Source organism: Pituophis catenifer, unplaced genomic scaffold, assembly GCF_029215685.1.
Source record: "Pituophis catenifer annectens isolate HBS135680 unplaced genomic scaffold, rPitCat1.0.hap2 SCAF_3, whole genome shotgun sequence".
Lineage (NCBI taxonomy): Eukaryota > Metazoa > Chordata > Lepidosauria > Squamata > Colubridae > Pituophis > Pituophis catenifer.
In genome coordinates, this window is record NW_027256883.1 from 175,246,237 (window position 1) to 175,267,657 (window position 21,421).

The 21,421-nt window shown below is 40.8% G+C and overlaps 1 protein-coding gene across 2 annotated transcripts in view; it reads right to left on the bottom strand.

Annotated features, from left to right (window-relative positions):
* KCND3 (potassium voltage-gated channel subfamily D member 3) overlaps nucleotides 1-21,421 on the bottom strand; it is a 330,302-nt gene that overhangs the window by 40,640 nt on the left and 268,241 nt on the right. The gene's annotated exons all lie outside the window — the stretch shown is intronic.

Below are 21,421 nucleotides of genomic sequence, written 5' to 3' on the forward strand. Positions count from 1 at the left end.
TGATGAAGCACCCACAGCTTTTGAAGGAAAGCCATTCCATTATTTGTTCTAACTGTCAAGAAGAAATTTATGGAACTGTCAGGAATTTAGGGAAGGAGAAACTGAGCTCTGCATATTAGACCCTGGAATAGTAGTTTTTAATGAATTCTGAGGGAGGTTAGGCTGGATCCTATGGGTTGAATTTTTGAAAGAGAGAAGCATCAGGAATGAAGGGAAATCCTATAGAATGAGGGAGTATAAGAGTCACATCTGAACAAAATATACGAAGAGCAGAAACTGGAGAAATCTAAAAAGGTTAGCATGAACAAAATGCTGAAGACAAAAAGAGATATTTATAAGGAATGGAAGGACAATTGAATAAGCCAAGAAGAATATAAGGCTGTTTCCTCAAACTGTAGGAACTGTGTCAGCAAAATTAAAGCTGGGAATGTTTTAGACCTGAAAACTATAATAACAACAACAATAACAAAGGTTCCTAGAGACAAAAGGAAAGGCCAAGACCATGTAGGTTCTTTGCAAGAATGAAATCTTGACTTGGTAAAGGGTAATATGAGAAGGCAGAACTTCTTAACTCCTCTTTTGTCTTCGTCTGTAGCTAATGTACATGCATTAGATAGTCACTTCAGTAACCTGGAATGTAAACCAACAGACAAATTTGTGGAACAGCTGTTAGACTCTGATAATTCTGGACAACTCCAGAAGACTGAAGGAGAGCAAATACCATTCCCATTTTCCAAAAACCGGAAGGACTTGGGCATGTACAGAATTCTCAGTTTCATGTCTATAAACAGAATTTCATAGGTTACAACTGATTCTGATGTTTCAGAACTACAAATAGGCAGAAAGCAGGGGTTATTTCAAAATGTTATTAGGAAAAGGGGAAACCTTCAAAATACCGAGTAAGACTTTAAATGTCAGAGATGCTTTTAAAGAACAGCCATCCTATTTTATCCCAAAATGTTTTATCTGCCAAAATGATTGATGAACATCTTGACTGACATTTGTCCTTTAATGAGATGGGTTTCACTTTGCTGTGCCTGGAACATCTTTTAACCATTTTATTTACTTAGCTTTATTTTATTTATAAGCATTTGCACACTGTCTTTTCTCACAATTCTAGGCAGGCTACAATACACAATAAACTTTCTGTATAATACTAATAAATTCAGCCCATTAAAAACCAAAAAAGTGCAAGAATTTGGGCCCTGGTCTTATGAATCTGCACTTACTTGCTCCTGCTGATCAAGTTCTCAGTTTCTGACTCTGTCATACCATCAAGGTAAACCAGGTCAAGAAACAGACCCAACAGGGATTCCTGGAATGCTCTTTATTTTTGGGGGTAGAATAACAGAATCTTGAAAGTTATTCCATTTTACCCCAAGCAAAATCAAGACAGGGTTATCTTGAGTTTCTTTCTCACACTTTCTTCTTCCTCAATTGTATGTTTCCTGAGATTCTTCCCTTAACAGTTTGATTATTCCTTTTGCGTCTTAAACCCAGATGTTTTCTTGATTTCAGTATTTTGTGAAAGAATGTTTCAAATTCAATCAAACTTTGCTACTTAAAACAATCCTAGAAACAAAAACCATACATTATTTGCCACAAATAATTAATTTTGCTTAGAGATGTTTATATTTCATGAGAAAAAATAAACAATGCTACATTCTCACACAATATTTCACATAATAAAGAATAATGATTAAAGTTGAAAATTTCCATGAATTTATTAAAATTAATTAAGCTATTAATTCAATTTAACACTATTCATATTAACTAGTAGATGCAAGTACAATATTTCTAATGATGATCAGTTTAAGGTTTTTGAATGGAAGCTTGATGCTGAGAGTTTATAAAAACAAAACTGTAATTCATATACCACCATTCTTACGAGTGCAAACTGATGTTCTGGCCTCAAGGTACAAGGCCAGGTTATACCATTTCAGGTGAGGGCGTAACATTAAATGTTCTCCATACAAGAACAAACCAAAGAAAACAATATAGAAAACATAAAATAATTGTTCCCCCTAGCAAAAACTTACCATGGCTTATAGAAAATTTTTAACCAACTCTGGTGGTTTCAACTTTAAGGTTTAAAACAAGAGAGGAAAACTTTTTATAAGCTATCTCATTTTAGTCTGCTGACAGTGTTCATTTGATCATTTCAAGAATCCTGCTGCCTCTTCATCTTTGCTCAGGCCATATGGTGCATATCAGTATGTTATATCTTTGCTAGCAGTGAAACTCTGCTTTGAAAACTTACCATGTCGACTCTTTTAGAATCATTGTAGTTCAAAGTAATTTTGTTCATTTGCAGTTAGCATAATGAGGATGTGGGATGCATTCTAACTAATTTCTATAGACCACCTACTAGAGTTCAGTTTTTTTGTACTGCTATCCACTCCCAACAATTGACATTATAACAAGCTGGTTGCTTCTGGTTTTACAATGCTGCCTGGCATAAGAGACCTATAAGACAGCCAAGAATGAGCATTTGAGTCCTAGTATACTTAGTACATTCAAATATCCTTCAAAGCAGCAGAAATGGCACATGAGATACCTTGCACATCCATAAATAATCAGGGTATTCATTTTCAGGTTAAATAATGAACATCCATTCCTAGTTTAATGACCAAATTAAAATGACCAGGTCATTAATCAAAATGGTTGCTAAGCAAACGTGTGTGTGTGAGAGAGAGAGAGAGAGGGAGGGAGGGAGAGGGAGAGAGAGAGAGAGAGGGAAGGAGGGAGAAGGAGAGGGAAGATCCTATGAAGATCACAGGTTGCTGCTATCTTATTCAGATAAAGTTCTGTCATATAGCTACAGCAGTGTTACTATCACACCAACATGCATTGTTGTCATATGCACAAAATATGGTAATTAACACAGACATTGGTTGGAAAATGATTTTTTTATTACTGCGGAGCTACAAATAGTCACTAGCTGTGGTAGTTGCTAAACAAAATGTAGAAAGTAAGTAAGAAAAGAATAAGTAAAAACAAATTAAACACATGAGGTAGGAAAACAGAAATATAAACATCTAGTTTATATGACAGCCTTCTCCAACCTTCCTTCATTCTATTATTGCAAATCATTTTGGTTCCATCACATCCATACGATGTTGGCCTTTTAACTGTTTAATTGTGCTCATGTTTTCAGGATTTCATCAATTCAATCCAACCACAGCGTTCTTCATTTATTTATTAATCAAACTTATGTAGCTACCCACTTATGAGAAGTGACTCTGGGTGGCATAGAACAATACATAAAAACAATGCATATATGAAAACAGAGTTCTAAAAATATAAAAGCAACCTTAAAATAAAAATAAATAAAACTAAAAAAAAAAAGTACAAACCCCTAGCGGAGAAAGAATGAGTGCATCCCCAATGTGGAGCCATCTAAACAAGTCTCTGGTTTCCTCCTGGGATAGCATAACCAGGTCTTGAGGGACTTTAAAGGTTAAGACCACCACCTTGACTTAGATGCAGAAGCAAACTGGCAACCAATGCAACTCCTGAGCAGAGGTGTAATATGTGCATTCCTAGGAGCACACATAATTGCCCGTGCTGTTGCATTCTGCACCAGCTGTAGCTTTTGAATACTCTTCAAGGCATGCACACACAGAACACATTATGATAGACCAATTTGGAAGTGACTAAAGTAGAACATGAACGACTGTAAGCAGAACCTCCCAATCCAGGCACACAACCTGAAGCTGTGCAAAAGCCCTCCTAGCCATAAAGGTCACTTGCTTCTGGAGCAGGACTTGTTAGTCTAGGACCTTGCATATCCAGTCTGCTGGGGTAGTGCAATCTCAAAAACAAACATCAATATTATAGTTCAATTAAATGCAATTGCAGTGAAAGAAGATTCAGTTTCAGGACTAACTCCTTCCCCTACTTTTGGGACTGTGCCCCTGATACCTCAAGGTAAAATTAAGCTCACTGCAGAAACAGTTGCATCTCTTTGGTGTATTGACTTGTTTGTTTCATTTAAAATAAGCTTCTTTACATAAGTGTATATTGTATTGTTTTCCCTTCATTCTTTAAGCACATCTCTTTACTACTAGGACTCTGAAATCAATCTAGGGAAAGGTGACATCATGACACTAATAACTGGATCCCAACTCTGGAAGTTAGCTAACATATAGCCAAATATATAGCCTACCCATATCTGCTATAAATTGGGAATATTGCACACAGAGGGTCTTGGGTGTTAGAACTGCAGTTGAGCTAAGGCTTATCAATGGCTTTTAGTAAATTTAGAAGTGCACATATATCAGGTGTACAAATATAGCACTTAAATTTACATACCACTCCATATAAAAGCTTAGAGCATTCTCTGAGTCATTTACAAATGTCAGTATGTTGCCCCCAACAATCTGGGTCCTCATTTTACTGACCTCAGAAGGATGGAAGATTGAATCAACCTTGAGCTCGTCAGGATTGAACTCCTGGCTGTGACCAGAGTCACAATACTGCATTCTAATCACTGTGCCACTATGGCTCTTATAGAATATAGAACAGTATGATAATAGAGACTACTGCCAACAATAAAAATGATGTGTTTCAAATTTTCAGCAGAGACTAAGCAAGTCATACTTGACTGTTCAAATGTCTGGAAAACCTGTCATTTTAAAATTCTGTATGAATTACTTTCCAAATGTGATAAGGTTCATGTCAACAAGCTGTAGTTTCCTAGCAACCCTCCTTATCATTTCCATACTGACATCGTATGTGCACTCATACACAAGGGAAGTATTCATTATAGGGATAGCAGGAGGAAAAACATCTGTGTCAAGAAAACCTATGTCCAGAAATAGAGATGGCGCTCTCTATAATGCTAGCTATTAAGAATTAGTGCCATGAAATATTTAGGAAGAATTGGTTTTCTGCAGTGCACATGCAGCCAATCAATTAACATATTGTTTATCTGCTGCAAATCTGTCATTCAAGAAAATAACTACTCACCATGACCTGAAAAATGAGTGTAGTGAGTAACACCACAGATATAAATTGTATATTTAAACTGTATCTATAGGTACTAAGATAGAGGTACCTAACCTGAGACACCAGAATTAAATGTACTTTTCCAGTTCTCTTAGTACTACTGAAACCTGCTACCAAATTTAAGATTTCATGTGAAAACGGGAGAAGATATTGCATATATGGGAAGTAAAATATGTCCCATTGTGTTTACTTTACTTTTGAACAAATATAGTTTTTCTGTGGTCCCCACTCATGAAGGTAACTCTGAATTGTTAAATAAAACACCAAGCCCACCCCGTAGTTTGAAAAATATTTATTCCTTGCAAAACAAGGAAAGGATGTTTCTGCTTTTAAAAATTATGATGAGGGCAGGAGAGAGTTCCTTAGTTTGCAGCTAAGAAGGGATCTTGAATTTTTATAAACTCCTCACTTGTATACTTGCATACGTGGTAGTGGGAATTCTCTCTCTCTCTCTCTCTCTCTCTCTCTCTCTCTCTCTCTCTCTCTCTCTCTCTCTCTCTTTTTGCTTCCATGAATGATCAGGTGAAAATGCAATAAAAAAAGAAGAATTCCTTAGCTAACATGCTGATGCAGATTTTTGTAAAAAATAGTCAGCATCCCATCCTCACAAATGAAGAAGATCTTGTTCTTGTTCTCCTGATGTCCCAAATGAGAATTTTGAAAAGGAATTTTGAAAAGGAATCCTGCATTCTATTCATAACTGGTAGGGAACCCCAGTTATAGCAATACTAATTTTTTTAAAAATAAACATGTAAGTTCTACGCTGATAAGATTCAATTTGTATCATTTGCATTTACCAAAATGTTCTAATACCATTCTTGGCTTCAAAACGGAACTCAGTAATACTATTTTACATTGGCCTAAGCATTAGACACCTTCTTCATAGCTGTTACAGAAGGAGAATCAATTTTGTCATATCTGTTTGATGCTAATTCCCAGGCAGGCCATTTTTATTACCATGCACTAATCTATAGAATTTGATTTCATGCTCTTGGCAAAACCCAATACTCTACATATTTAACAGCTGCTTCAGTGTTTTTTCTTTCGGTAATTAATATTCCAAATATCTGCAGTAGTCACATCTGCTCTGTTCAGCACTGCATTGTATTCCTTGCTTACAAGTTGCTTGAAATTTATTTGTAATAGACCCAGTTTTATGTGGGCATTATCTACGTACATTCACCTGTTTTAGACAAGTAGAAGAGGTTATCACCTGCAACAAACTATTCTTCCTGGATTACTCTATAAAAAACAATTGGCCTAAAACCTAGTAGGCATCTCAAAAATACAAAATATTTTGCAGTAACATTTTTCAGTGTCTGTTCATCACATATTACATTGGAAAGACAAGTGTTCCCCTTTTTCTACCATGCATGTTAGTAATCAATGCTATGTGCTTCATTTGCATTTGTTCTGTGCCAGCACTTATAGGTCAAGAGGCCAGCCTTAGACAAAAAAAAAAATCACATTGCAGGAATACAAAGGTTCAGGAAAAAAATATATTCAATTTCAGAATCAAAAGTTCAGTGCAAGAGCCAGGAATTAGAACTAAAGGTACCAATCTATCTGTCTTTCAAGGAGCCTCATTGAAGATCTTTGTCCTGTTTACTGGAACCTTGGCATTTGCGAGGGCTAAAGATGTTTTGCTGGACAGGTCCTAAGCCAGGCAACTCAGTCTGCTCAAGGGCCTCTACAGCAGGTGGTTGAGATCTCTTTCAAACTGAATATGCCAATATGCCCTATTTTTTTTAAGAGCTCACTGGCTCCTATAAGATTAAAAGCTCTCAAATCCTGTTTCTCCAATTCAGAGTCTGGCTTGTCAAACATGCCTAGAGCAACAATATGGCAATTGTTTTTCTGGTGGACTGGTTCCTGTACAGTTTTAAAAATGCTGTGCTCTTTCATTCATTCATCTATTTCTCCATCACAACTCCATGGCTTAAATCAATAACAGGCATCCAGCCTTAACTGTATATTAACCATGAATACTCTCTCTCTCTCTCTCTCTCTCTCTCTCTCTCTCTCTCTCTCTCTCTCTCTCTCTCTCTCCCTCCCTCCCTCCCTCCCTCCCTCTCTGTATCATCTCTCTCTGTATCATCTCTCTCTCATCTCTCTCTGTATCATCTCTCTCTCTCTCTCTCTCTCTCTCTCTCATCTCTCTCTGTATCATCTCTCTCATCTCTCTCTCTCATCTGTCTCTCTCTCCTCTTTCTCTGTATCCTCTCTCTCTCTGCATCATCTCTCTCTCTGTATGATCTCTCTCTCTTGTCTGTATGTGTATGTGTATGTGTAGGTCTATGTGTATGCCTATGTCTATGTCTATATATATTTGAGAGCTAACATATGTTAGCATGGATCTTGTCAATAGATATAGCACTTTGCAGTTATGTTGCCTCTTCTAAATCCAGAGGTATCTAAATGAGTTAATCATGGTGTTAATAATATTCCAATATTATCTATTTTAATCAGCAGAGGTCTCTATTAATATACAAGAATACTGCAGGAACATGAAACTATATGAAATGCTGCCTGCTTCCTTTGTTGAATTTCCTTGACACTAATTATTGGAGTAAGGTGGTGCTATATAATAGAATGTGGGAGTGGGAGACTGAGAGATTGGGAGACTGGGAGAAGGATGCCATCTAGGGAACAGTCAGATAAAGAGCATAGTGCATAGTGGGTGGAGTAAAAGGCTCAGGAGGGATATCTCTATTGGCCTATAAAGGTGACAGCAGGAGAATGAACTATCAGACTTGCAAGACAAGTAGACCAATCAGGAAACCCAGCCAGTTAAACTAATTCGATTTTATTGTAAAATTATATTAACAGAATCTTGCAAGCCCTACATTTGCTGTTACCTTTACACCCCAATAACATAGGGAAGGTCCCACCTGAGCTATCTACTATGCAGCTGTGGGCTACTCTCCCTCTTTTCTGACTTCCCTAGGCAGCACCTCTCTGTGTAATGTTCCAAGGTGTAATTGTATGTGGGAATGAGTTTGAAGGATGAGGGGAAGATATTCTGCCTAGAGAACGATCACACAAGAGTGGGAAGAGCCCCCAGTGGCTTAATGGTCAGAGAAATAAACCTAGGTCCTTCCCTAATTGATCAGGCTGTTAAAAGTGACAGCAGGAGACAAGGCCATTCCCACCTACCTTTAGATGTTGTGACATGAAAAAGCAATAGAGATAACGAACACATTTACTATACCAGCAGAAATAATAGGTTTTATGCAGTCAATAGCTCTGCTGTGATGCCTGGAAACAACACTGCTTCACTATGCAGAACAACATCAAAGGACATTTCAGTGAAGGTTTAACTTTATTAACCAGTTTTCAGAGAATTTCTGCATACATAATTCTTGACTGATATTATATGCTTGATTTATAAAGGAAGAGAAAACAGACTAGGGGTAAACAGCTTTAGTTAAAATGTTGATTTCAATGGGAAAAGGTAGTTATGTTTCATTACATTAGTACCAGTCAGAACAAAGTGCAGCTAACTTAGATTGGATCTTGTTCAATATATTTTGGTGAAATATTTCTACCCACTCAATTTTTAAGTTAATATTTCTAAATGTACTAAGAACAATTGAAGTATACCTGGACCCACTTCATTATAAAACAAAACTAGCTAAAGTTAGTAATAAAGACAAGTTAACTATAATAAATAGAAATGTTTCTCTTAACATTGGCTTTTTGGTAAATAATATTAGTCCCATCATTGACATTTACATTTGCAGTGCTGTCTTCTGCAACTATCATAGAATATGTGTAACCACATTTTGCATGGTAAAGCAGTAGTTTCCATTTAGTGTATGTGTTACTAAAAGCTTCCTTCCTTCCTTCCTTCCTTCCTTCCTTCCTTCCTTCCTTCCTTCCTTCCTTCCTTCCTTCCTTCCTTCCTTCCTTCCTTCCTTCCTTCCTTGCCTGCCTTTCCTATTTTTGCAAATGAATGGTGTTGTGTATGTATCTATTTTGTGCGGGAAATTCAAATGCATAGTGAATCCTGATTGGTTCTTGGTCGCCTCTGGAAAGTATATAAAGAGAACTGTTGCCTGTGAGTTTTTGCTGAAGTTTCACCCTGAATTAAAGAGCTGTTGTCACTAGCCTGCTTGTGCCTCTCGTTATTCCCGCGCTACAACATTGGCAACGAAGATGGGATAGAGGACACAAGAGGAAATTCAAAAAGAGCTTAGAGTTTCAGCCAGGGTGACTAGCGAACACGGAGATACGGCATGTCTGCCTACGTTCCACCAAAACCCTTCGACCCAACCCGAGAAAAGTGGGATCGTATCTGACCAGGTTCGAGTGCTCCCTGGAAGCGAGTGAAATGCAAGGGCTCTCTGCGAACAGAAAAAGGGCTCTGTTCTTAAGCCACTGCGGGCCAGACGTATTCGAGATGGCCGAATCCCTCTGCGAGCCAACCCCAGTCCAGACGGTTCCTGGGACGTCCTTCAGGCCAACTTGAAAGCCCACTACGCTCCAGTTCTGTCCAAATTCGTTCAGCGCTACGAATTCCGGCAAAGAGTTCAAAAAGAAGGAGAGCCGGTCAGTGCTTATGTGGCCGCACTTCGAAAAGCCGCAACGCATAGTGACTACAGAGACTTAGACGACGCATTGCTTGAATAACTGATTTACGGGGTTCGAGATACCTGGTTGCAAAGGCGTCTTCTAGCCAAGCCAGACCTAATGCTAGCCGGCGCGCTAGACGAAGCCCGAGCACACGAGACATCAACGAAAGCGTCGGAAGCGCTGCAGCGTCCCAGTTCAAGCAAAGATGGGCTGAAAACAGCCCCCGTCCACAGAGAAGAGGTGCGAACCAGCACAGAGGAAGAGTTGGACGAGGACATCTTCCATACAGAAAAGAAATCGAACGAACAAGGCCGCCGCCACGAGAACTGCCCTAGCTGTGGCGGGGATCACGAGAGACAGTCGTGTAAATACAGAGAAGCCATTTGCAGGCATTGCGATAGAAAAGGCCACCTAGCACGAGTTTGCAGAGCTCAACTTCTGCGTAGTCGAAAGCCACGTGACTACCGCAACCAACCAGAACCAGCTTGTTCAAAACAGCCAATCAAAGATGACGGCGCGAGAAAATGGCGCGAACCTCAAAAGCGGGAGACCTACAGCACGAGAATCGGCCAAGCCAGCACAACCGACGACGAGAAAGTCTACACGAAAGTAGAAATCGATGGCAAATCGTGCGAAATGGAGATCGACACCGGGTCTACGTTATCGATCATGTCCTGGTCAACACTCAAGGCACTCCTGCCCAAGCTTCAGAAGAACCAGCTGTCCCGGCAGAAAATCCGCCTACTCGACTATCAGGGAAACCGAGTTCCCGTTGAAGGCGTGGGCACGTTCCGGGTCACGTACGGCGAGTTCCAGAAAGAGCTGCCCCTGACCGTCGTTAGCAAGCCCCTACCAAGTCTACTGGGCATGAAATGGTTCCGGGCCCTCGGCATGGGCTTCACGGGCGTTCACAGCATCAGCGGATCATCACTTAAAGAAATCCTGCTCCACAAGTTTCGGGACGTTTTCGAAGAGACTCTAGGCAAGTACGTGGGGACCCCTATATCTTTCAATTTAGACCCCAACGTAGCGCCAATTAGACTGAAAGCAAGGCAAGTTCCCTTTGCTTTAAAGCCCAAAATTGATGCAGAGCTCGACAACCTCATTAAGCAAGGGGTGCTAGTTCCCATGGATCATGCTAAGTGGGAAACCCCAATAGTTACGCCAGTCAAATTGGATGGCTCAATTAGAATTTGCGCTGACTATAAGTGTTCGATTAACAAGGCGTTGCAGCAGAGCGCCTATCCGGTTCCAATAGTCCACCATCTACTACACTCCCTGGGCCCTGGCAAGCTATTCGCAAAACTAGACCTTGCGCAGGCGTACCAGCAACTGCCAGTAGATGACGCTACGGCAGAATCACAGACAATAGTAACTCACAGAGGTGCCTTTAAATGCACCAGGCTTCAGTTTGGGGTCAGCATCGCCCCAGGACTTTTTCAGAGTACTATGGAGCGCCTTCTACAAGGCCTCCCAGGTGTCGTCCCATATTTCAACGACGTCTTGATTAGTGGCCAAGATGAAGTTCAGTTGGGCCAAAGGGTTACACAAGTCCTAACCAGATTCAGAGAAGCGGGACTTAAACTCAAACGAAATAAATGCAGGATAGCAGTGCCATCAGTGGAGTTCTTAGGCTACAGAATCGACGGCACAGGCATTCACCCCACAGAAAGCAAAGTGAGGGCCATCCAAGGCGCACCCACCCCCAAGTCAAAATCCGAGCTGCAGGCCTTCCTGGGCCTTCTCAATTTCTATACGATGTTTTTGAAACACAAAGCCACCATTGCGGAGCCTCTGCACAGGCTCCTGGGAAAAAACATTCCGTGGGTTTGGGGCAAGCGAGAAGCGACCGCTTTCAATGCGGTAAAGAGACTTTTGTCCGAGGACAGTTTCCTCATTCAGTACAATTCTGAACTACCTCTTGTATTGGTCTGTGACGCTTCCCCCTTTGGCGTAGGCACGGTTTTAGGCCATAGACTGCCGAATGGGTTAGAGGCACCCATCACCTATTACTCTCGCACTCTATCTAGTGCTGAAAGGAACTATAGCCAGCTAGATAGGGAGGCACTAGCGGCTGTAGCGGGGGTCAAAAAATTTCACGAGTATTTGTTTGGCCGCACCTTTGAACTCATTACAGACCACCAGCCTTTTGGGACTTTTGGCTGGAAATAAACTGACCCCGGAGGCTCTGTCCCCCTGGATGACCAGATGGTCCATTTTCTTGGCCGCATATTCATACAGACTGCTCCACCGGCCGGGCAAAAGCTTAGGACATGCTGACGCCCTCAGCCGATGTCCCTTGCCCGAACTATTGGACAACCCGACCCCGGAAACCCCGGTTTTACTGCTTGACATTGTTTCCCTGGGCCCCATTTCTTCGAACGAGGTGGCGAGGGTTTCTGCCAGAGACTCTGTTTTGTGCACAGTAATGGGCTGGGTAACGAGAGGTTGGCCTACCAAGGTGGACGGTGGTGACTTCCAATTGTACAAAAAAAATGAACTGTCAATGTTGGGGGGTTGCTCGTTGTGGGGTGACAGGGTGGTCATTCCTTCGCGGTTAAGGCACAGGGTTCTAGAAATGCTGCACGAGAGACACCCTGGGGTTGTTCGCATGAAAGGCCTAGCTCGTAGCTATGTTTGGTGGCCACATCTCGACCAAGATGTCACTGAGTGGGAGGGGAAGTGTAGGTCCTGCCAGGAGCCCCGCCCAGATCCTCCCATAGCGCCCGTTTGGGAATGGGAAAAACCAAAGGGACCGTGGGGGAGGATTCACATAGATTTCGCTGGCCCGTTCCATGGCCAGAACTTTCTAATTATTGTAGATGCATATTCTAAGTGGCTCGAAATTTCCTTAATGCCATCGACCACTTCTGAGGCCGTAATAAAAGTACTCAGAAAACTATTTGCAACACACGGGCTGCCGGACACCCTGGTATTCAACAATGGGCCCCAATTCACGGTGACTCAATTCGAAGGCTACTTAGCTGAATTAGGCATAAGACATGCACTATCCGCTCCTTTTCATCCGGCTTCTAATGGCCTTGTTGAACGATTTGTAAGAACGGCCAAAGGAGCCCTCTCCCGACTCGATGCAGGGGACTGGCAGGCTAGAATAGATGAGTTCTTAGCGGTACAGCATGCCACCCCATGCCCCACTTCGGGCCGCAGCCTGGCCGAACTTTTAATGGGCTGAAAGCTACGATGCGTTCTAGACAGACTGCATCCTAATTATTCCTCCGATAGCTTCACCAGGGAAGGGGGAGGACTAAGACACTTCGAAGTAGAATCACTAGTTTTTGCTAGAAGCTACACCAATGGGCCCTTATGGGTAGAGGGAATCATTGTAGGAATTACCGGTCCAAAGTCATACACAGTTGATATCAGGCATGGTAAAATCTGGAGGAGACATATAGATCAATTGCGTAAATGTTTACCAAATGAAAACTCGTGTCCTAACTATCCAAGTCTTCCCGACACAGCTGCCTCAAGCCCGAGTAAGCTGGAATACTTATCTGGCAGTATGGAGCTACACTTTATTCCATATCTATCTTCATTAGTTTCTGAAGATACACGATTCCATTCTCTTCTTATATGGAATTCCTTTTTAATCTTATTTGCCCTTGGCTGGTAAAGCAACTGATCATCATTGCAAATGCAGTGTATCATTTTATCTTCTTCAACACAGGAGAACATAATTTCCAATCTATTTATAGAACAATAACCGGAATTTGGAACTCAATAAGTACAGATATACAAGATGATTAAAGAGGCAGATTCTGTAGCTAAACTGGACTAGATTTAGTCACTTTTAAAATCCACAGAATCCCTTTCAGATATACTGCAGAGCTTCCCATTCAGTTAGATATTTGATTTAGTCAAACCTGATTTCTTCTACACATGAATTAATATCAAATTGATATCTAGATTTTGAAACAACTTTCATATTTTAATGTTGGGTTAGTTTTCTCTCTGTGCAATACATTATTCACACTATCTAGAGTAGTACAGATAGTCCAATAGCATCATATTCTTACCACAATAAGATCTGACAAATATGCTTTATGAAAATCAAATTCTTTCAGGACCATTTGAAACTATCAGTGTCATATTTGACTTGAACTCTGACCTATCACAAGAATGTTGCCAAGCTCAAGTGAAATGCTGACTTTATTCTCAGAACTTTAAATAATTTGAGGACATCTTACCTGTCTGTCTGTCTACTCCTGTTTACTCGCATGTTAAATTTTGCAAATAATGATTGGTAGCATAAGGGGGAGAGCTGTTTAGTTAATGAGCATACTATTGATAATGGTGTGTTGTACAGACAATCTTCACTTAATGACCAGTTATTTTACAACCATTTAAAGTTAAAATGACCATTGTAAATGGTTGCACTGCCCCTTCATAATCAGATGACTGCATGTGGGGGTGGGACAGCTTTACAACTAGTCATAGTGTTCTGCCATCACTTGACTGCACTTTGCAAAATATTTTGTTATTTCCAGAAATTTTTTGCTGGTTTTTGGCAAAATATTCCTATTGAATCAATGGGTTCTTTTAATATCCATGGTGTTTGCTGTGAAAAAGTCTAGAAAATTACTTCTTGTCACGTGGGTGCCTCAATTTACATCTGTGATGACTTATCATAATTCCAAGATCAGTTAGTCATAAATCAAGGCCTACCTGTAATCCCTAAGAGAATTCTGAGCATGAACTTGTTTTGTTATGATCCTTGTTGTGCTGTTAGGGAACTGCAATGGTGTCTGATTTGTAAAGGTTCTGTGGCTGTTGATTTATAGCATATTATAGCATCACCCAGCCATTGCTAGGATGAGTTACAGCCTGTCTTATTAATGATTTATTGCTACAGTGATAGCTGGATGATGGTGTAAAATGCTGGTTTTTCCAGAATATAAAAAAAGATGTTGAGATTATTGCAAAAATGCAGAAAAGAGCAACAAAGATGATTAGGGGATTGGAGGCTAAAATATATGAATAATGGTTGCAGTATGGTAGTTTAATGAAAAGAAGGAGTATGTCATGATGTCATGATAGCCATGTTCCAATATCTAAGGGACTGTCAGAAAAAAAGAGGGGATCAACCTATTTTCCAAAGCACCTGAAGGCAGGACAAGAAACAATGGATGAAAACTAATCAAGGAGAGAACCAACCTAGAAATAAGGAGAAATTTCCTGACAGTTAGAACAGTACAATATGACTTGCTTCCAGAAGTTGTGAGTTTTTAAGGGATTTGTCTGAAATGGTATAGAGTTTCCTTCCTGAGGAGGACACTGGACTAGAAGACCTCTAAATTCCCTTCCAACCCCTTATTCTGTTACTCTGCTATAAATCATTAACAAAAGGCCACTTAATATTTTGGGTAGGATTTTTTTTTATTATTATCTTAGGGATTTATTAATTTTTTAATTTCTGTTTATGTCTTTCATCCTCTATGCCATCCTGAATAGCGACCTTAAAAGTTTTATAAATAATAAACCAGTATATCAAATGCGATAAGATCTTTCTGATAATCTGTGTTCCTTTTTTTACTTTTTACTAATTCACAAATACATAAATCTCACTCTCTTAAAGATGAATGTATAACCAAAACCTTATACAAAGAACACCCAACCTTATATCAAAGGCAGAAAGACAAAAGTTGCCAATGCCATCCTTCTGCCAAACATGGAATAGGAGTCCATTTCAGTAATACATTTACTCCAGTTGTCATGGAGACTTATTTCCCTGGCTCATGATTCCACTCTATGGCATTGGTACACATATCAGCTAGAATGGGCCTTAATTATCACAACTGATAGTTTAGAAAGCCTGAGATGCTTTCTATTTGCCACCTGGTATGAGGCTGCCTGACAAGAGAGCCGACAGGAAAAAAATTCTGAAATTGCCTTTGATTTTTACTTTTGGTTGATGCTGCTTGACGCTTATCATCAGACATACATGAAGAAAGGGACTGCTTGAAAGACAATCTGCATGACTAAAAGATTTCTGATGGAAAGCTTTTTGCTGATTTTGATATAAATCCTGGTCATGAGAAGCTGCATGTGCAGCACAAAATATTCTGTCATTTTTCTTTAATCTTCTATTAGTTTATATGTGATTTTTTTTGATATCTCAGGACTCATGCATTCTTTACCTTTAATTAAGGAGAGAAGCAACCTAGAACTAAGAAGAAATTTCCTGACAGTTAGAACAGTGAATCGTGAAACAGCTTGTCTCCAGAAGTTGTGAATGCTCCAATATTGGACATTTTAAAAAAGAGATTGGACAGCCATTTGTCTAAAACAGTATAGGGCTTCCTGCCTGAGCAGGGGGTTGGACTAGAAGACCTCTAAGGTCCCTTCCAACTTTGTTATTCTCTACTCTACTCTATTCTAGTCTACATCTTGCCAATTATGCGGCCTCTGATCCGACGCAGATCCCGGGTGGCTCCTTGGTTTACCGTGGAGCTCAGGGAAATGAAGTGTCGGAAAAGACGCCTGGAGGGTGGTTGGAGATCCTCCCGATCCGAGTCCGACCGAACACAACTAAGAACCCATATTAGGTCTTATCTTGTGGCGATGGAAGTGGCAAAACGTAACTATTTCGCCACTCTGATTGCATCTGCAGAAAATCGCCCAGCAGCCCTGTTTAGAGTGACCCGCTCCCTCCTTAATCAGGGAGCGAGGGAGCTCAGCTGTGCTGAGGATTTTGCACAGTTTCTGCAAGATAAAATCACTCAGATTCGGACCGGGTTGGACTCCGACTGGACAGAGTCCGTTGAGGTGACAGGGTCTAGTCTCGGTGGAGACATCTGGGTTGAGTTTGAGCCTGTTTCATTGGATGACGTGGACAGGATTATGGGTAGGTTGGGGTCTTCCACATGTTTACTGGACCCTTGTCCCTCCTGGCTTGTTTCGACAGCCAGGGAGGTGACTGGAGACTGGATCCAGGCTATTGTCAACGCTTCACTAAAGGAAGGGGTCTTTCCCGCTGCGCTTAAAGAGGCGGTGGTTCGACCCCTCCTTAAGAAGCCTAACCTGGATCCTGACGTACTTAACAACTACCGTCCAGTCTCCAACCTTCGCTTTTTAGCGAAGGTTGTTGAGTCCGTGGTGGCACAGCAATTCCCTCAATTCCTGGAGGAAACTGACTACCTGGATCCTTACCAATCTGGTTTCAGGCGTGGCCACAGCACGGAAACGGCATTGGTCGCCCTAGTAAATGATCTCTGGCGGGCCAGGGATGGGGGTTGCTCCTCCATCCTGGTCCTTCTTGACCTCTCAGCGGCATTCGATACCATCGACCATGGTATCCTGCTGCAGCGGCTCAGGGGGATAGGGTTAGGAGGCACTGTTTTACAGTGGTTCTCCTCCTATCTCTCGGGCCGTCTGCAGTCTGTTTGGGCGGGGGGTCAGGGATCCTCCCAGAGGCCTCTCACTTGTGGGGTGCCTCAGGGATCGGTTCTCTCCCCTCTGCTCTTTAATATCTATATGAAACCGCTGGGTGAGATCATCCGTGGTTTTGGGGTGAGGTATCATCAATATGCTGATGATACCCAGCTTTACATCTCCACCCCTGACCACCCTAGGGATGCCCTTTCCGTGATGTCCCACTGCCTGGAAGCGGTGCGGGTTTGGATGGGGAGGAACAGGCTTAGACTCAACCCTTCCAAGACTGAGTGGCTGTGGATGCCGGCATCCCGGGATCTGGAGGTTCCATCCTTAATGATCGGAGGTGAAATCCTTGCTCCCTCCGACAGGGTCCGCAACTTGGGTGTCCTCCTGGATTCTCGGCTGTCTTTAGATGACCATCTGACGGCCATAACCAGGGGGGCCTTCGCACAGGTCCGTCTTGTGCGCCAGTTGCGCCCGTTCCTAGACCGGGATGCCCTCGCCACGGTCACTCACGCCCTTGTTACCTCTAGGTTGGACTACTGTAACACCCTCTACATGGGGCTGCCCTTGGGATGTGTCCGGAGGCTTCAGCTAGTCCAAAATGCAGCCGCGCGGGTAGTTACGGGGGCGTCTAGATACTCCCGTGTAACACCTCTCCTGCGTGAGCTGCACTGGCTGCCGGTGGCACTCCGGATACGTTTCAAGGTGCTGGTGCTCACCTATAAAGCCCTTCATGGCTTAGGCCCGGGGTACTTGCAGGACCATCTCCAGCCGTTCTCCCATCGTCCTGTGCGCTCTCACAGAGTCGGCCTCCTCAGGGTGCCATCGGCTAAACAATGTCGGCTGACGACCCCCAGGGGGAGGGCGTTCTCTGTGGGAGCCCCGACCCTCTGGAATGGATTGCCCACTGAGCTCAGGACAGCCCCCGACCTTCTTTCCTTCCATCGCGAGCTGAAGACGTGGCTCTTCCGCCAATTAAACTGATCCGTTTGGGGGTACACTGGTATAATTTTAAATCGTTTTTAATTGGGTTACTGATTTTAATTTGGTATTGTATTGTGATTTGTATTGAAGCTGTCATTTTGTAAGCCGCCTTGAGTCCCTAGGGAGAAAGGCGGCATATAAATCGCAATAAATAAATAAATAAATAAATAAATTAAATGGATCTTGTGGTGGGTCAATCTTGACAGTGAAGAAGTTTTAGGCTGAATCATAGATAACATAAATTATATTATATTCATGCCTCTGTTGACTGAAGAGGGAGACATAGGTGCAAATTTATATTCTGTGAACACTGAGAATAGCACGTTTTCAGATACAGATACAGGTAATCTTAATGCACAGTGCTGGGTGTAAGTTACTGCTCTCAAGACGAAGGCAAAAAACTATGAGAAGGAAAGGAAAGTAATTGAAGTAATTGAACATGAGGTGAAAAATTGAAAGAAAAAACAAACAAACAAGCAAAACCCTGAAGCTTGCTCTCTCTTTCAATAGAATCCTTCAGATTTTGCTGCATACACAAAATGCCAATGTATGCAAATTAGGAGCTTATTCTCAAAGATTCCCTCTTGAGCCTCTTAAGGATATGTTCAGATTTCTCAGACATTTCCTTCAAAAGCTTCTGCTTGGCCCATAAGTTCCTAGGCTGGTGCTAAGTTACCATTAATTTTTAGTTTCAGTCTTCTTACCGAGCATCCTTTTTAGAAAGTTTCAAGTCTCTTGGTTTTCAGACTCTAAATAGTTCCACTTTATAATTTTGGACGGCAAGTTACATCAACTTCTATTAAAATTTAGCAATGTTAATTAAATCTTCCAAGAATCTAGATAGGAATCTAGAAACCACTATATAAATTTCCGGGCCAAATTTATTTAATGTGGTTTTATATTGTTCTTTTAAATTTTGTAATCTATGTGTTTTATTTTTTGGCTGTTCACCGCCCTGAGTCCTTCGGGAGTAGGGCGGTATATAAATTTAATAAAATAAATAAATAAAATAAAAATAATATATCAACCTGTTGTTAGTTTTGAATTTATGATATGAAGCATGTTAATGTTTTATTTATCCTATAGTTCACATTTAGGTCAATATATAAACTCAGAGGCTTATCTTGAGATTTTTCTTTCTTATTAGTGAATTAGGGGAATGGAGCCAGAGCTTCAGAGAATGAACTCTGAAATATCTTTGGTATTTAACTGTGATTGTGACAGTTTCATCAATTATAATAAGTCTTGGTATTTTCAAAAGATGAGATCTTACTCCCATATGCCGTCCCATGCACCTTTTTTTTTTTTTGTTTTGGGCATTGATTTTTTTTGTTAGACAAATGAATATTTTTAGAATTTGTCAGCTTATCTGTTATGTTAGTGACATCTTTATTGACAGATGTGTGAAACATCTTTCTCTGAGGCAATATAATGTCATAAATCTAGTGTTAAACATTCATCTCATCATCACTCTTCATTTTTGCCTTTGCCAATTGCTATCACATCTCCCCCAGCCTCTGGGAACATGGGTTGTAGGGATGAAATATTATTGGTTTTCATTAATCATAAAATAGACAAAAGGAAGAAAACACAGGTTCTATTTACTGGTATTATTATGGCATTTTCATATTTCTTCATATGTTTCCCTCAAGGTTACATCATTTATAACAGAATAACAGAGTTGGAAGGGATCTTAGAGGTCTTATAGTCCAACCCCCTGCCTAGGCAGGAAATCCTACACCACTTCAAACAAATGGTTATCCAACATCTTGTTAAAAACATTCAGTGTTGGGGCATTCACAACTGATTAATTGTTCCGTCAGGAAATTTCTCCTTAGTTCTAAGTTGCTTCTCTCCTTGATTAGTTTCCATCCATTGCTTCTTGTCCTGCCCTCAAATGCTCTGGAGAATAGCTTGACTCCCTCTTCTTTGTGGCAGCCCCTGAGATATTGAAATGCTGCTATTATGTTTCCCCTAGTCCTTCTTTTCATTAAACTAGACATACCAGTTCCTGAAACTATTCTTCATATGTTTTAGCCTCCAGTCCCCTAATCATCTTTGTTGCTCTTCTCTGTACTCTTTCTAGAGTCTCAACATCTTTTTAAAATCATGGCAACCAAATTGGATGCAGTATTCCAAGTGTGGCCTTACCAAGGCATTATAAAGTGGTATTAACACTTCATGTGATCTTGATTCTATCCCTCTCTTTATGCAGCCTAGAACTGTATTGGCTTTTTTGGCAGCTGCTGCACACTGCTGGCTCATATTTAAGTGGTTGTCCACTAGGATTCCAAGATCCCTGACAGGGCTATCAACATAATAGTTTTAAATTGGGGTATTTTAAATTTCTGGGGTTTTAATTGAGCCAAATTTATTTAATCATTTTAAATTTTAATTGCTGTTTTTGTCTTGTGTTTTTAAATAGGCTGTACACCACCTTGAGTCCTTCGGGAGAAGGGCAGTATAGAAATAAAATAATAATAATAATAATAATAATAATAATAATAATAATAATAATAATAATAATAATAATAATAATAATAATTTACTACTATTGAGTGAAGTACCACATAAATTGTACCTGTGCATTTTGTTTTTCTTGCCTAAATGTAGAACCTTACTTTTTTCACTGTTTAATTTCCTTTTGTTAGATAGCACCCAATGTTCAAGTCTGTCAAGATCCTTCTGTATCTTAAACCTATCTTCTGGAGCTATTCCTGCTAGCTTGGTGTCGTCTGCAAATTTGATGAGTTCCCCATCTATTCCCCCATCCAAATCATTGATGAAGATGTTGAAGAGTACTGGGCCTAAAACAGAGCCTTGGGGTACTCCACTGCACACTTCCCTCCATGTAGATACAGTTCCATTGAGGACTACACATTGAGTGTGGTTGGTCAACCAGTTACAAATCCATCTGGTGGTGATGCTATTTAACCCACATTTTTCTATTTTATCTAGTAGTAGGTTATGGTCTACTTTATCAAATGCCTTACTGAAGTCCAAGTAAATTATATCGACAGCATTCCTCTGGTCCACTAATTTTGTCACTTTGTCAACGAATGCAATAAGATTAGTCTGGCATGATTTGTTTTTGACAAACCCATGTTGGCTTTTGGTTATTACTTTATTTGCTTCTAGGTGTTTGCTGATTCGTTGCTTGATTACCTTTTCCAGAATCTTCCCTGGTATTGAGGTCAGGCTGATAGGTCTGTAGTTTCCTGGATTTATTTATTTTCCTTTTTTGAAGATGGGAACTACATCAGCTCTTTTCCAGTCCTCTGGTGCTCCAGAATCTTTGAAAGATATAGTTTAGTGGTTCTGAGATCTCGTCTGCCAGTTCCTTCAGAATCTTGGGGTGTAGTCCATCTGGTCCTGGTGATTTGAACTTGTCTAGGGTAGACAGATGCTCATTTACCATTTTCTTCCCTATTTTAACTTGTATTCATAATCTGCTTTC